The sequence below is a fragment of the Dermacentor andersoni genome, chromosome 1, assembly GCF_023375885.2.
Source record: "Dermacentor andersoni chromosome 1, qqDerAnde1_hic_scaffold, whole genome shotgun sequence".
Taxonomy (NCBI): domain Eukaryota; kingdom Metazoa; phylum Arthropoda; class Arachnida; order Ixodida; family Ixodidae; genus Dermacentor; species Dermacentor andersoni.
The window spans coordinates 41,332,339-41,345,969 of NC_092814.1; the positions used below are offsets into that span (position 1 = coordinate 41,332,339).

The following is a 13,631-nucleotide window of genomic DNA, read 5'->3' on the forward strand; positions in this document are numbered from 1 at the left end:
CAATATTATGGGTTCGCGGTTCTAAAGAATTTCCAAATAAACAAATTCCTCGCTCCGTCTTCTCCTTTCTCCATATGTTCGCCTGCGCCACGCTGCGTTCTCTAATACGAATCGTCAGGAATTTTCCCAACTTCTAGCGTTATCGAAGCCGAAGCCCCCTCGCGGGGGTACGCGCTATTTCCAGCTCATGGCGTCTTGGCGCTCACAGCATCACGGCGCGCGTGAAGACGTCTCGCACCAGAGGTCAGGCAGACGAAGAAAGGTGCGCCACACTTACACGTCAGTGGGCTGCCAGCCAGGCAACGGCGAGCCTTATCTGTTACATCTATGCGTTCTCTGCGACATCGCGTACCTGAGGCGCGCACACGCTGTATGACTCCACAAAAGCCCAAGTGACACGACGAAATGCGGAGGCCGCTGCAATCACTGCGTGCTGTATACGCCGGGTTGTTGGAGTGCGCGCGTGTGCAGAGAAGAAAGAAACTCGGGGAGTTTAACCAGGTCGCACTTGATTTGCTAGCCTACACCGGTGGAGAGTGAACCGGGCAGGAAGGGAAAAAAAATGAAAGGGAGAAGGAACGAAGGAAACAGCTGATGCGCGCTCACACGCGACAGAGCTCACCTCGCAATCAAAGTTGGTCGCCGAGCAAGGACGCCTTCAAAAAAGGCGCCACTGTCCTTGTGGCTCGTTGGTTTTGTTCCTGACTCATGCACCTGACTGCCAGAGAACTACAAGTTTCGACTTGTCACGGATAATGCAAACCGCCACTTGCTGGATGAATCCTCCCGGTGGCGGGTGCGCAAATTAACAATAGTTATTGAGCAGTACACAGTGGCGTTCAAGCGAAAGCCAGTGTTATGCCTTACTTCTGTAAACATTCCTTCAGTCGTATGATTGGGGTTGGTAAATCATGCTAAACGGTGCATAGCATCGGAGTGACTTAGCGGAGTAATTGACTGAGGCTACGCAGTCTGTGTGATTTTTCTTTTCTTCTGCGGTGTAAGTTACCTCGAACGAAGCGCCCTCACGGCCTGGTTAATTGCTTTTCCAAGACTTGAAAAGTGATCCTGCGATACGATATTGTGCGCGTTTGCGGTGGTGAGAGTGAAGCGTTCCGTCTTTTGCGGATGGATGAAATATCTATCCTCAGCTCTCGCAGCCGCACACGGTTGCGATAATGCAGGCGTAAAAAAATGTATTAAATATCGGTTCGCGTCCGGGTGCGAAAACACGTAAAAAGTGCTTCCGGTTGATCATCAATTTACAAGTCAAAACAGAAATCCCATCTAACGGAAGTCTTCTGGGAAGTCCACTTACTGGATGAGGGATGGACTTGGCAAAATAAAAATGCCTGCTTTAGACGCATGACTGCTTAGTGTACGTAACTGTCTTTTGTTGCTTATTAAGTGCGACAATATGAGAAGTTTCGCAACTGAACAGCCTGCAATCTCAAAATCGTGGTTAGAGACACTAGGGGAGACAAAAAAATATATATATATTAGATAGATAGAAAAAGAAATAACAATCACAAACTTTACCATTTCTTAGAATGAAACAAACCTGGCTCACTAAGAGCGTGACATGAAGTTGCGAACGTACATATCATGCACAATGCAGAGTCAGTGCATGGCCAGTGACAAGCAGCCTCTAATCATGCTTAAATGCTGCCTTGACAGCAAAGCGCATAAGATATCACTAACGTGGAAAACGCATCTTGGCTGGAGATGAAACAAACAAGACATCCCACCAAACCGCGAAATGCTAATGACACGAAAAATTAATCATTACACTACAGTGATAAAAGTTACAGAACACACATTGGAGGGGTCTCTGAAATTATATGTAGAAATTGTCCCTGAAATGTAGCAATCGATTAAACCACTGGTGTGGAATCTCTCGCCCTCAGACGATGAGAGACTACTCTATAATGGCAGATATTGGAATTTCACCTGCATTTAGTGACCATGGAAAAATACGCCGCCACGTATCAAAAGATACCACAAGCTGTTCATTGTCTGCAGCATTGCGATTTCTTTCTCGGGTTTTACACGCCAAAACAATGATCTGATTATAAAACATGCCGTAGTAGGGGGCTGTGGATTAATTTTGACCAACTGGGGTTATTTGACGTGCACCCAATGCGCCGGGGTTCTTGCATTTCGACCCCATCAAAATGTCGCAGTCGCGGACGGGATTTGATCCCACGGTCTCGTGCTTAGCAGCGTAACGTCAAAGCCATTACGCGACCACGGCGGGTCGTTGGAAATTGGTATCACTGCTGTCCGTTAAGTCCACGATATATTTGTACGTACCGAAAATGTAGAATTTGCACGCACGCACGCACAAACACACACACACACACACACACGCGCGCACGCACTCACGCACGCACGCACGCACACACACACACACACACACACACGCACGCGCACGCGCATGCACACACACACACACACACACACGCACGCACGCACGCACATTTTTGAACGTGTTTGCCGAAACACCGGTAATTAGGACGTTAAGTCAAAGGTTATTGAAGCAAATAGAGGAATTCCATATGATGTTAGAATGCGAAGAAAAAAGAAATTGTTCACAAACCGTCTACAATGGTTTTCAATTCAAGCAAATAGCTCGAACAAACGAAGGAATGAAAGCAAGACAGCGACCGAGAGAAAGACAGCTAGAAAACGGACGCTTTCCTAGCCGAGTCGAACCATCTACCGCTTAGCTACCATCGACAATCGACCACCAACCAACCAAGAAAACGGCCGAAAAAGCGACAAAACATTCACCGCCGATTACGATACTCCTTAATGAAAAATTTGAGCGCAGCTCTATACGTGTTTTTATTTTGCTATATTGGCCTGCGCGGAAAACCTGTCTCATGCGGCACGTTCAAAAAACGGAGCGAAGCGTGGCGCGACTGCCTCACTAATCGGGAGGTCGCGAGAGGCAGCGCGTGGGTGACGCGTGGGCGCTATTCGCAGCAGCCGCCGCAGGCGCACTAAGCTTTTTTTTCTCACGCTTTCGCTGTACCCTCCACTTTCCCCCTCATGGTTCCGCTGTACGCTCCTCCTTCGCTTATCTTCTCGTGTGTTCCGTGCCCCGCTGCGCTTCGCGTTCGCTCTTTCATCCTTTGCACTGCTCGTTCGCTCGGTTACGCCGACGCCGACGCCCACGCTCGCCGCAGAAACGGGCGCCTAAGGGCTGTGCTCTAAAAACGCTATTCGTTTTAAAGATTGCTCCCTGACATCAGTGTAGCACTTGCTCAGCAACGGCTGTTTTTTTCGTCTTATTGTTATTTTTTCTTAGTGCTATTTCTCAATTTCGTGAACAGAGCTGCACCAATCTCTCTCTACTTCCTGTCCAGACTGCGAGAGAGACACATTCGAAGGAATAAATGGGCATTTTTTCTTAGTGAATTTCTGCAATATATTGCGCCCTCTTTTATCACTGATAATAGAATCACTCAGAGTCGGTGTGATATCAAGGCCCCGTAGTTGATAACTGTAGGTGCCGCCTTCAAAACAGCTGCCGCTCACAAAGCGTTGCTTTCATTGCAAATAATTTCTTTGGCGCTTGGCATCCCGTGAATATCATTTTTTTCTCTTTTCTCTGCGTGGTATGCATTACAGCCCAACAGGCGATGCGTCCCTTCGTTATTTTGGCTGGTGCTCTCTGCCATCCGGTTACGCAACTGCATCCCCCTATCGTTGGTGCGGGGCTTTCTCCTGCGTGCGCCGTTCCAATTCCGCTAAGTAAACTATTCTTCTCTTTCGGCGGCAGCGCGGTATACACGAGGCGCCCCAAATAAATTGGCGTGCCGCGTGCAGGCTGCGACGTCCCGTATGCGGCACAAGAATCTTGTTACAACGTGACATTGAGTTACACGCCATCCCCTTCTGCCGGGTTTACTTTTACTTGGCCACGACGTGACAGGAGAGGAGAAAGCGGAGCGGAGCACGGGCCCAGAAGGATGCGCCATAAGCCGCGACGCGGAGCTTGTTCGAAAAACTAGGTTGTCTGCGTCGCCAACTAGACAATCCATACTCTATCTCACCGACTCCATGCAGCACAGTCCACGCTACGAGCCGCGTCAGCCAGCCAGAAAGTGGAACCAGAGGAAGCTGATCAGCGTTCGCTCGACTCCGACTGAATGGAAGCGTCACGGAAGCATCAGTAGCGTACAGTGGATGATGTCGTCCTCTTTTCACTGGAACAAGCAGCCGGTTCTGATTCAGCTCTCATAGGCTAACACGGGCTTTACTGTGCTGCACGGAAATGGCGACGCGTAGTATACATTGTTATAGTACTGAGAATGTGCTCAAATGTAGGAAGGTTCTTTTGGGACACTTTCCTTTTTCTCCTGCAATTAGATATCGTTCCTTCAGAGGTATGCTGCATTTCCCCGGTCTAGAGTTCATGCACTTAGGACAGAGCGCGCACGGGTGTGTGTCTTCAGCGCTGTTTTCTACCATGGATGCATGCATACAACTAGCTGGCCTTCAGACCCTCTTAGGTTAATTTTACAGTCAAACGACCCGACTGTGACCGGCCGTACAGCCCGGTGGCGTACCCACCAGGGACTCTAAACCAGAAGACATTGCCCCGTATGTTTTCGATTTGGCAACGCGTTTTGTTATTGCCTTTCGGTTGTGGCACGCTCTCAATATCATGTTCTGGATATTGTGAGTTATGGACATTGCAAGGCATGCTTTGGAATGTACTTGATCGTTTGGCGCAGGTATAAATAACGAATGGGCGAGTGTGGTAGGTCGGGGATTTGACGACCCGCGGCTTTTGCTATCAGCACGGCCGAGTTGTCTGTGATTCGTTTGCGTAAGGACACAAGTTCACCCAATACACTCTAACGTTTATTACTTTACATGCCTTCTTGTCTGACCTGCCTGTCTGCCGGCGTGCACCTTCACATCTGTGTGACATTTGGGGGAGGTGCTAATGCTCCCAAGCCCCCTCACCTCATCCCCCCCCCCCCCCTGGTAGGAACCGCAACAACTATATAATCAATTCAATCGTCACAACACACTATCCATTTGCTTAACTGCGACGCAAACTTAAGCGGCACTTAGGCACGCTCTACAAACAGTCGAAACGGTAAGAATCCTGTCCTCTTCTTCTTGATTAGCTCTTGCGTCGCTAGTGAAACGCAATGAATTGTGGGGGAAAAGCAACGAGCTCCAATCGGGCAAACTGTATTCCTGTACTTCTTTTTTCTTTTTTCTTCTTTTTTTTCTTCACGAACGCTTAAGAACGTGCCCAAAGAGACATTACTGAAAAAACGTGAACTACTTCTCTTCGGAACGCACGTTACTATTTTGATAGCTTATCTCAATTTTTATGTACCGTAGCCCTTTTAGTAGCTCGCTTTGAAATGGGCACTCAACTTGTCCAAAATATTCTTCGAAGACAAAGAATACCTGTATCCATGAAGCGGCATCTCTATGATGGGCCACTCTGAAGAAGCTTTACGAGTGGAAAAGAAATGAGTAAAAGTGAAAACTTCTGCTAAGAAATCTCTTTTTCAATTGCGTTTATCTTCTCCCATCGATTGTTTCCTTTTGCTAACTGTCCAAGAGTAAAATGTACTATTCATTGCAGACTTTTCCCAATATCTGTAGTCCCAAAGAACATACATTCCCCGTGATCCGCCGTCGTCGCCACTGCCGTCTTGTCTTTATTTTTTAGAACTTGTTCGCTTTCCTTACCTTCATTTTTTTTTTTTTGCATTCATCAGATTGCGCCAAGGTCACTTTGCAACGAAAAGTAAAAGCGGTGCGCTGCAGCTATCGCCTCTCACTAAAAAATGAAATATAATAATATAATTTATTCAGCGCACGGCGGCGAATAAAGTTGGGCCAGAGCACTGAAGTCTTTTGCTGCTCATTTGAGAGGCTCACGGTCTATCAAGCACATCATCCCTTTTGCTCTGACCCGCCATTGTGGCTCCACTATAGACAAAGCGTTGCTGCTTATCACGAGATCACGAATTCGATACCCAGTTGCGGCGGCCCCATTCCGAAGGGAGCACAATGAAGAAGAAAACAACTCCCAGATTCTATAGTGACTTTTTGGTTACCTAACTCAGTTATACTTCGAACAGCAGTTTATGAACTCCCAACTCCTCGAAACTTGCACCTGATATTGAGAACACTCGGCACTACTGAGAGAGAGTGAGAGAGATCTACACTCTAAGAAAAATCCCGGGGAAAACGGGAGTAACTGGGCAGCTAGTCCTAAAAAGGGCGCTTTCGTCCCTCAAGGGACTAACTGCATGAATGTGCGTGCCATGTGCAAATTTCGGAGAGCAAGTGTTTAGTTCCCGGTCGGAAAGAGAGCAACGGGAGGACGAACGACAACAGTTACACTCCATGCGCTCCGCTGTTTCCGTCCATATCATGGAGTGAGGCGGCAAAAACAGTATTGTCTATAATTGAACTTGGTTAAAACACATTGGCGGGTTAGTTGGTTAGAATCCATGGTAGAGTGTATAAGCGCGACTGTACGAGGACGTAGGAATAAACTGATACAGAGGCACAGCGCGTCACTTTCAACTATAGATTTTATTTTCGCATGCGTCGATAAATATATACCGTACGAGCGGAAACAAACGTAACAGCAAAAAAACAACATTCAGTGGTGAATTTCGATAAACCGTACACGTGTGCAAGGCGTGGGGAAAATGTACTGCAGTGGTCGCATATATAAACCGAGGAATCGTATCTCCTTTTCAGATAGCGATACCGAAGGCTTGCTTACACACTTTTCCCCTAATTTTGCAGTCTCGTAAGTCTCCACAATCTCCCTCGTGATCCTGCTATGAGCCCTATACAGAATGGAAGTACTTTCAAACATGGGCTTGCAGGAACAATCTCGGTAGTGAATACCCAAATGACCCGAGACCCGATGACCCGATGCTCTTTTAATCTCTCATTGATGCATCTGCCGGTTTGACCAACATACGTACTTCCGCATGAAAGTGGAATGGTATAGACAACGTTATGAGTACAGGTTACAAATTGTTTGCGATGTTGAGTAGTACGTGCGTGCCTTTTGTTATTCTCTGTGTTAACCTGTTTGCATAGCTTCTGTAGACGCTCAGGGGCAGCGAAAACCACGTCTGCCCCCGATTTCGCCGCTATTCTTCTGAGCTTATGTGAAATGCAATGAATGTATGGTACCACAGCAACTTTCTTTGCACTAGCATTGGCCGTGTTTCCGTTCGCCGCGCTTTTGCACTTCCTGCTTAAGCCCTCCGCGACAGAGGTGAGCACACGCATCGGGTAACCAGAATCTGCAAGGCGCTTGGCCTGATCTCTGAAACTGGCTTCCATTTCGTGGTCACATGACTTCGTCAGAGAATTATTGAACCACGATGTTACTATACTGCGCGTTTTACAAGTTTTGAATGAGCGGAATGAAATGGTAGGGACGGGACACACTAAGCGAAAGAGAAGTTGTCCTTCTCTGTCGTCTTGAGGGCGCCCGTTTGAGCTACCTACACGTATACATCGCGTAGTGCCTTAGTTTAAATCACCCTGAGAATACTCGGGCTGATTTCTTTTCGCAGTCGCGTATGGTTTCAAGTGCACTCAACGTTAGACTCTCACTGCATAGCATGCACAAAATGCCGAGTCCGCTTTTATATTGCCGCACTTGGGTTCCGATGCTTAACCGTGTCTCAATATCCGCTCCTTTCAACCGACCACCGTGGTGAAGTGGTCAGATTACCTGACTTGTGCGCGGGAGGACTTGAGTTCGAATCCTATAAGGATAGCTATAGGGGCTTGTTGGTACACCATATCTTATTTTGTTATAGCGCAAGCTTGACAAGGACAACAGAAAGGCACATCTGACACACGCAGCGCTATATTGACACATACTTCTGACACAGACATAGCGCTGTGTGTGTCAGATGTGCCTTTCTTTCCTCCCCTCCTTCCTACTTTCCATTTCTGTGTTGCTGTCACCTCCCTTCAGAAGAGTAGGCAGGCGTTGTGCCCCTTCCGGTGGCAGTTACCAGCCTGCTCGTCACTTTCCCTTTCCTGATAACTGTGTATGTGTGTTCAAAACAAATAATAAATCTGTTGTTCTTGTCAAGCTTGCGCTATAACAAAATTCGAATCCTACTTTCGGGCCCTTCTTCTTTTAGCTCAGTGATTTTTTATCAGGGTATAAATGCCGAATTTCATTAATTCTACCTTTGCGGAGCTTCGAAATAATGACCGTTACTCCCTTGAGGAGCATCGGAAAAGAGCAACTGTTAGCCCTCGAAGGAGCAACGGCATGGGGAGTAAAAGTTCCTCCCCTCGCACTTATCCCCTAAGGGGAGAAATGGTTGTGGCAGATGAGTTCCTTCCCTAAAGGAGTAACCTCAATACCCCATTTCCTCCTTTTCCTCTTAGGGTGTAGTGCCACGTGAAATACTGCTGGAAACTCCTGGGCAATGCCAAAATGTTCCCCAGCAATCTGAAGGACAACGCATCGTGCATGCAGCAGGCGATCGCTGTCCGCAACACGAATCATAGCATTTTTTAACCTTTTTCTTATTCCTCCCCCCCCCCCCCCCCCTACACAATGTGGAGTATCAAACCAGGTGCAACTTTGCTAACCTCTCTGCCTTTACTTCCTTTCTGTCCTTTTTACACCATGCAGGTAAATCTTTATGGAGGGCACACATGTCTGCCCCTCGAAAGCATGGAGGAAGAGAAATGGGGAAGAGGGCAGGGTAAATAGAAGCACAAGTAGGCAAGCTGTAGTCATAAAAAGAAAGTCAGAATAACAAAGATGGTAAATTAGATGCAAAGCATAGAAACAAGAAAGGTGTGTCAACCAAGTCGACGTCCAAGAAGGTGATATCGACGTACTTACATGGTATGTGTATTTACATGTACTGGAATGGGGGAGGGGGGCCAATAAAGACGATGCCATGTTGTATAATTGCACATTTTTGCATTACTTGGATTATTTCCTTAGTGCATTTAGACCTTACTTTTTTTTCAGACCGTCCATTGGATTTACTCCTGTTCAATTATTGCATTCGCCTTTTCTACGCGCATGCATGTCGACGTTGTGTTCTTCCTCGCCAAATTGGGTTGACACACCTTGCTTGTTCTAACCAAGAGGCCAGGTGGGCGTTAATTACGCCCCTTCAATTAATTTTACCCCCTCTGCGACTGATGCTCGCGTTTTCTCTCGTTGAGACCTACATTTTGTCACCTTTTGCGACTCGCTATGACGCTCAGGAGGCATGAAAATTCTGTTTTCTTTTCCCAAGAGGCCAGATGGATACCGAGATCCCAGGTACGTCGAAACCCGTGTGACGTCTCCAAAGAAATTCAAAATTTTGTGAAACCTTTCAAAGACGGCAAGCAAGGAAAACGAAAATAAAATTTCTGCAAGACGTAGCGCAGAACCTTGCCTTTTAAGGTCCGAGCTAGTTGCCCGAGGACAAAAAACATACAGGAGCATCTATTCGCGGCAGGGTCAGGCATGGTGTGCACTGCACAAAAACTCTGGAGATGACTCCTTACATTGTAATGGAATGCCAAGACATTCACTCAGCTAGAACCGTAGGGGACCATGTGCAACGTCCACCACGTCCACCATGTGCAAACACTGAGATTCGAAGCTTATGGGAGTGTTAACTGGTCAGTGTTAGAGATAAACGAGACGTTTAGAGTACTGGTGGAATAAAAAAAGAGGAAGAGGTGGAGACGGGAGTTTCACAGCCAGCGCGGTAACATTACGAGATAAAGCAGAGAAAGGAAAAAAATGTTAGTTTACGATATGCTGACACGTCAGTAGCTTCCACAGGTTGGACGACTACCCCCCCCCCCCCCCCCCCCTATCATTCACGCTCTTTCTCGTGCTCCTTTTGCGCATTTGCTTCGCAATCACGCGAAGAGTCCGAGAGCGACGCGAACGCTGGTGGAGCGAAGTATGGATGGCGCCGGCTGCGCACGGGTGCTAACATTGCAGGACGCCGCAGCTCAATCAACGCTGCGGTATAGCGTGTGCCGAGATGATGATCCCGACGGGAAATCGTCGGCGTTCGGCAGCGGACATCAGTGAACTTCTTTGAGTCCGTGGCCGTGGCGCAATCGTTAGAGATCTCGGCTTGAAAAAAAAAAATTCAACATATCTACCCTAAGAGACCAACAATGACACCAAGGACAACGGAAGGGAAATGACTTGTACTTTTTAATTGAGTTAAGTAAATTATAAATTAATAGAATTGAAAGTACCTGAAAAAACAACTGGCCGCAAATGGGATACGAACCCGCGTCTTAGCATTACGCGCGCGATGCTCTTACCAACTGAGCTACCGCGGAACCGTTTTCTCATCCACTTTCTGAGGTACTTACGTTTTACTACTACAACTAACCTTGTGGCTGTTAGGCTTGGTCAAGTGTTATGGTGTAAGGTTTGTGAGCGGCGGCTGCTTGTTAAAAATGTTAAATCGTCAAAATTCATCTAAGCGCTACACTGGATGACGCGTTTGTTGTGTAGCCTTGGTATCCGTTTCGGACGTTAAACCTCGCGGATTGTGGGCGAACGAGTTCTGGGGTTTTACGAGCCAACGGATTGTCGAAGTGAGTCTCGCTATAACAGGGACAAGGACGTTTCTTGGCTGAAAGGAATAAATTTGTCTCCAAGCCACTCCTAGGTGGGTACCAAACCGTCGCCTATTTATTGTCCTACACTGGATTCAAGACATCAGCCCGTCCCTGAGTAATGTGCAGACGAAGGCCATGCGGCTGTACCGAGCAAGAGGTACGCCCGGGCCAGCTCAAGCTTTACGACATTGCTTGACCAGAATGTAATAACAGAACGCGGAAGAGACAACCACCTACTTATTCCCGCTTTCCTGACTGCAGAAAGGGAGAGAGAAAAAAAAAGTGCCGAGGTGGCTTCCTCTTCGACGTTTATCGCTTCCACCCTAACGACGACCGACAGTGAGACAAGAAAAAAAAAACTAAATAAGAACGCGCCAGATATTGGATACAAATAACCAGGCCACATGGCCACAGTATACTACGACACTCACGATTTCAAGTGCGCGAATGATGTAATTAGAAAAAGGAAGAAGTCCTTTCTCGAAACACACAGCGCACATTATTGACGAACATGCGTGCGACGCAGCCGAAATCACGAAAGCGTAATAAAAAAGTTGAGAGTCCTGACCCCGACACAAATAGAACAAAACAATTACACGGCACGATATGTACGGAGAGTATTCGGTTGTTTATGATACTAACGTACGATTGAAAGTAACAATCGGTATAGTTGAGAAAAGAAGCCAAGTACACGTACATTACTAGATCGACAGACACCGCCTTTTTATACATGCAAACCTATTGATATCTGCGAAGCAAATGAAAAGTCTAGTTCACGTAATTCGAGACAGTAAATATGACGATTAAATATAGAGACGGCTTTAAAGCAAGACAACTTAGTTTCATGACTGCAAGTTATCATAGAAAATAAATGTGCAGTTGCACGTGCTCAGACCGTTCTTGCGCTGCGCGAATGTCACGTGTCATTCGGCAGTGGTGATCGACACGGCCCGACTTGTATTAACGCAGGGAACTGAGAGTGGCCAGAATGCACGCAGGCACTTGCACAATCCTGTCTCTCTGTAGGTGCCGATCGCAATCGTGTTCCCGTATATATTTATTGAGCGATAAACGAATGCTCGGGGTTTCTTAATGAGAAGTTCTCGAATCGAATAGGATTCTCAAGACAAGATTAATGTGCTAGTATTAAAAATTTCAGAGGTTTGTCCACCACATTAAATAGCTGTCACCTGCTTTTACTTGCCTTGTTGCTTTTCCTCAGTGTTCTAAAATCAATTATATGCAATGTTTCTGCGCTGATCGTCCAACAGATTTTAATATATGCGCGCAGCTTCATTGTAGAAAACGCGAGAAGAATGACAACTGTGAGGTCGCCAGGAGTTTGACGATAGGTTATGGGCACCGGGTACAAGCATTGCGTCGAGATTATTGGTACAAGACATGTGTGCATGTTTATATAAATGGCAGATGCTTTGCGAGGTTTCATTAACGTGGTGGAATTGAGTGCAGAAGGTGCAAAGATAAACCTCGCGCTTACCTGATTTGCGGCTATGTGTACTTTTGCGAGAAAGCGCCCAGTTGGCAGAGGTGCGGTATCCCACTAGCAGCAGCGGCGAGGAAGATCTGTTAGGAAAAGTTAAAAAAAAATCAACACGTCACAAAAGGGGAAGGACGAGACCCCGCGGGATCGTGCGGAGGCTGCGTGGACAGCACTGACTACAATTTCGGCCCCTGCAATATCTGGCTATTTGAGGCTAATCTCCGGAAGGCAAAATAAGGCCATAATATTTAAAAGCAACGACCACACATACTGCCGTTTGCGGCTTACCGTCAAATGGCGATTGTGAATAAAAACAGTTCGCATGCATTTTGCTGGTCAACACAGTAATATTCATGCAGTAATTCTGCTGGTTGGTCCCCATGGTAGAGCGCGCCCACCACAAAAAAGCGTTGTTACTCCTCCCCCCCTCCCTCCCCTCCTTCGGGGCAGGACACATTTTTATTCAAGTGCGAAGTTTTCTTTGTGAGAAACAAATATAGGACTCCTTTATGGCTACTCTTACGTACACGACAATGCTTCTATTTCAAGATGCCATATTTAAGGAATGGGCTTCAATCGGGTTTTAATCTTGGCTTGATATTATACCACAAATGCTTCAGGACCAGACGCCAAATGATAAGAGAAAACGGAACACAGCACCGACCAGCCTGGCACCAACACACAAAGAGCGGCAAACAGTATTTTGCCCCAAAAGCGCAGCAGAAAATGGCATGACTTCGTTGCGAAGCGTGATTCGCAGCATGGCGACACGTGGTGCTTCTCGATGCTCACGATTACGCATCATGAGCATCGCTTGATGGTGGGCTAAAGATGCAACAGCCAGGTGCCGAGTGCCGTCGCTGGTGGCATCATTACTCTCCGCTCACCGTTTGGCATCATCCAGCGCTATCGTTTCCCACGCTTCCCTGCTACGAACTATAACCGCGACTCCACGCATAGCGCTCGCGTTTTTTTGAGGCCGAAGAACAGGAACACCCTACTCGATCCCCTGGTTCAGCTCATTGCTCGACAGCCATCAGATGATATCCAGCCTGCTGATTCTTAACGTCAAATGCCAGTCGACATGCGCGCACGCCCGCGGTGCGTCTTCTCTCGCAGCATTTTGTTCGCACAATGTATCGTGCTGCATCCTCAAAAAAATTTATCGCTTCTCCCCTTTCTCTCGAGCAGTCGATAGCAACGAAAGAAATACCTATATCGCACTAAAAAGGCTTGGAGAGCCCTATCAAGCTACATTTTATTTATGATTTTTTGCAAGAAAGGTGAAAACACGGGGAAGGCGGGAGATAGAAATTCAAGACAACGTTTCTAAAGATGGACTTGTCTTTTTCAAGGACTTGAAAAAGGCAAGTCCACGTTTCGAAGCGTTGGCTCCGGCTTTTACCCTGTTCTCGTTTTGCTCATCGCTTTGTAAGAAAAGTGGTATTATGTTCAGAAGTTTGGTGAAAAATATATCTGACATATATTTTTA

General features: G+C 47.0%; 1 protein-coding gene across 1 annotated transcript in view; it reads right to left on the reverse strand.

Annotated features, from left to right (window-relative positions):
* LOC126545304 (neuropeptide F receptor-like) overlaps positions 1 to 13,631 on the reverse strand; it is a 439,066-nt gene that overhangs the window by 311,334 nt on the left and 114,101 nt on the right. The window contains exon 2 of the mRNA XM_055061360.2: positions 12,137 to 12,222. The gene's annotated coding sequence lies outside the window, so the exon portion shown is untranslated. The remainder of the gene's footprint in view (positions 1 to 12,136; positions 12,223 to 13,631) is intronic.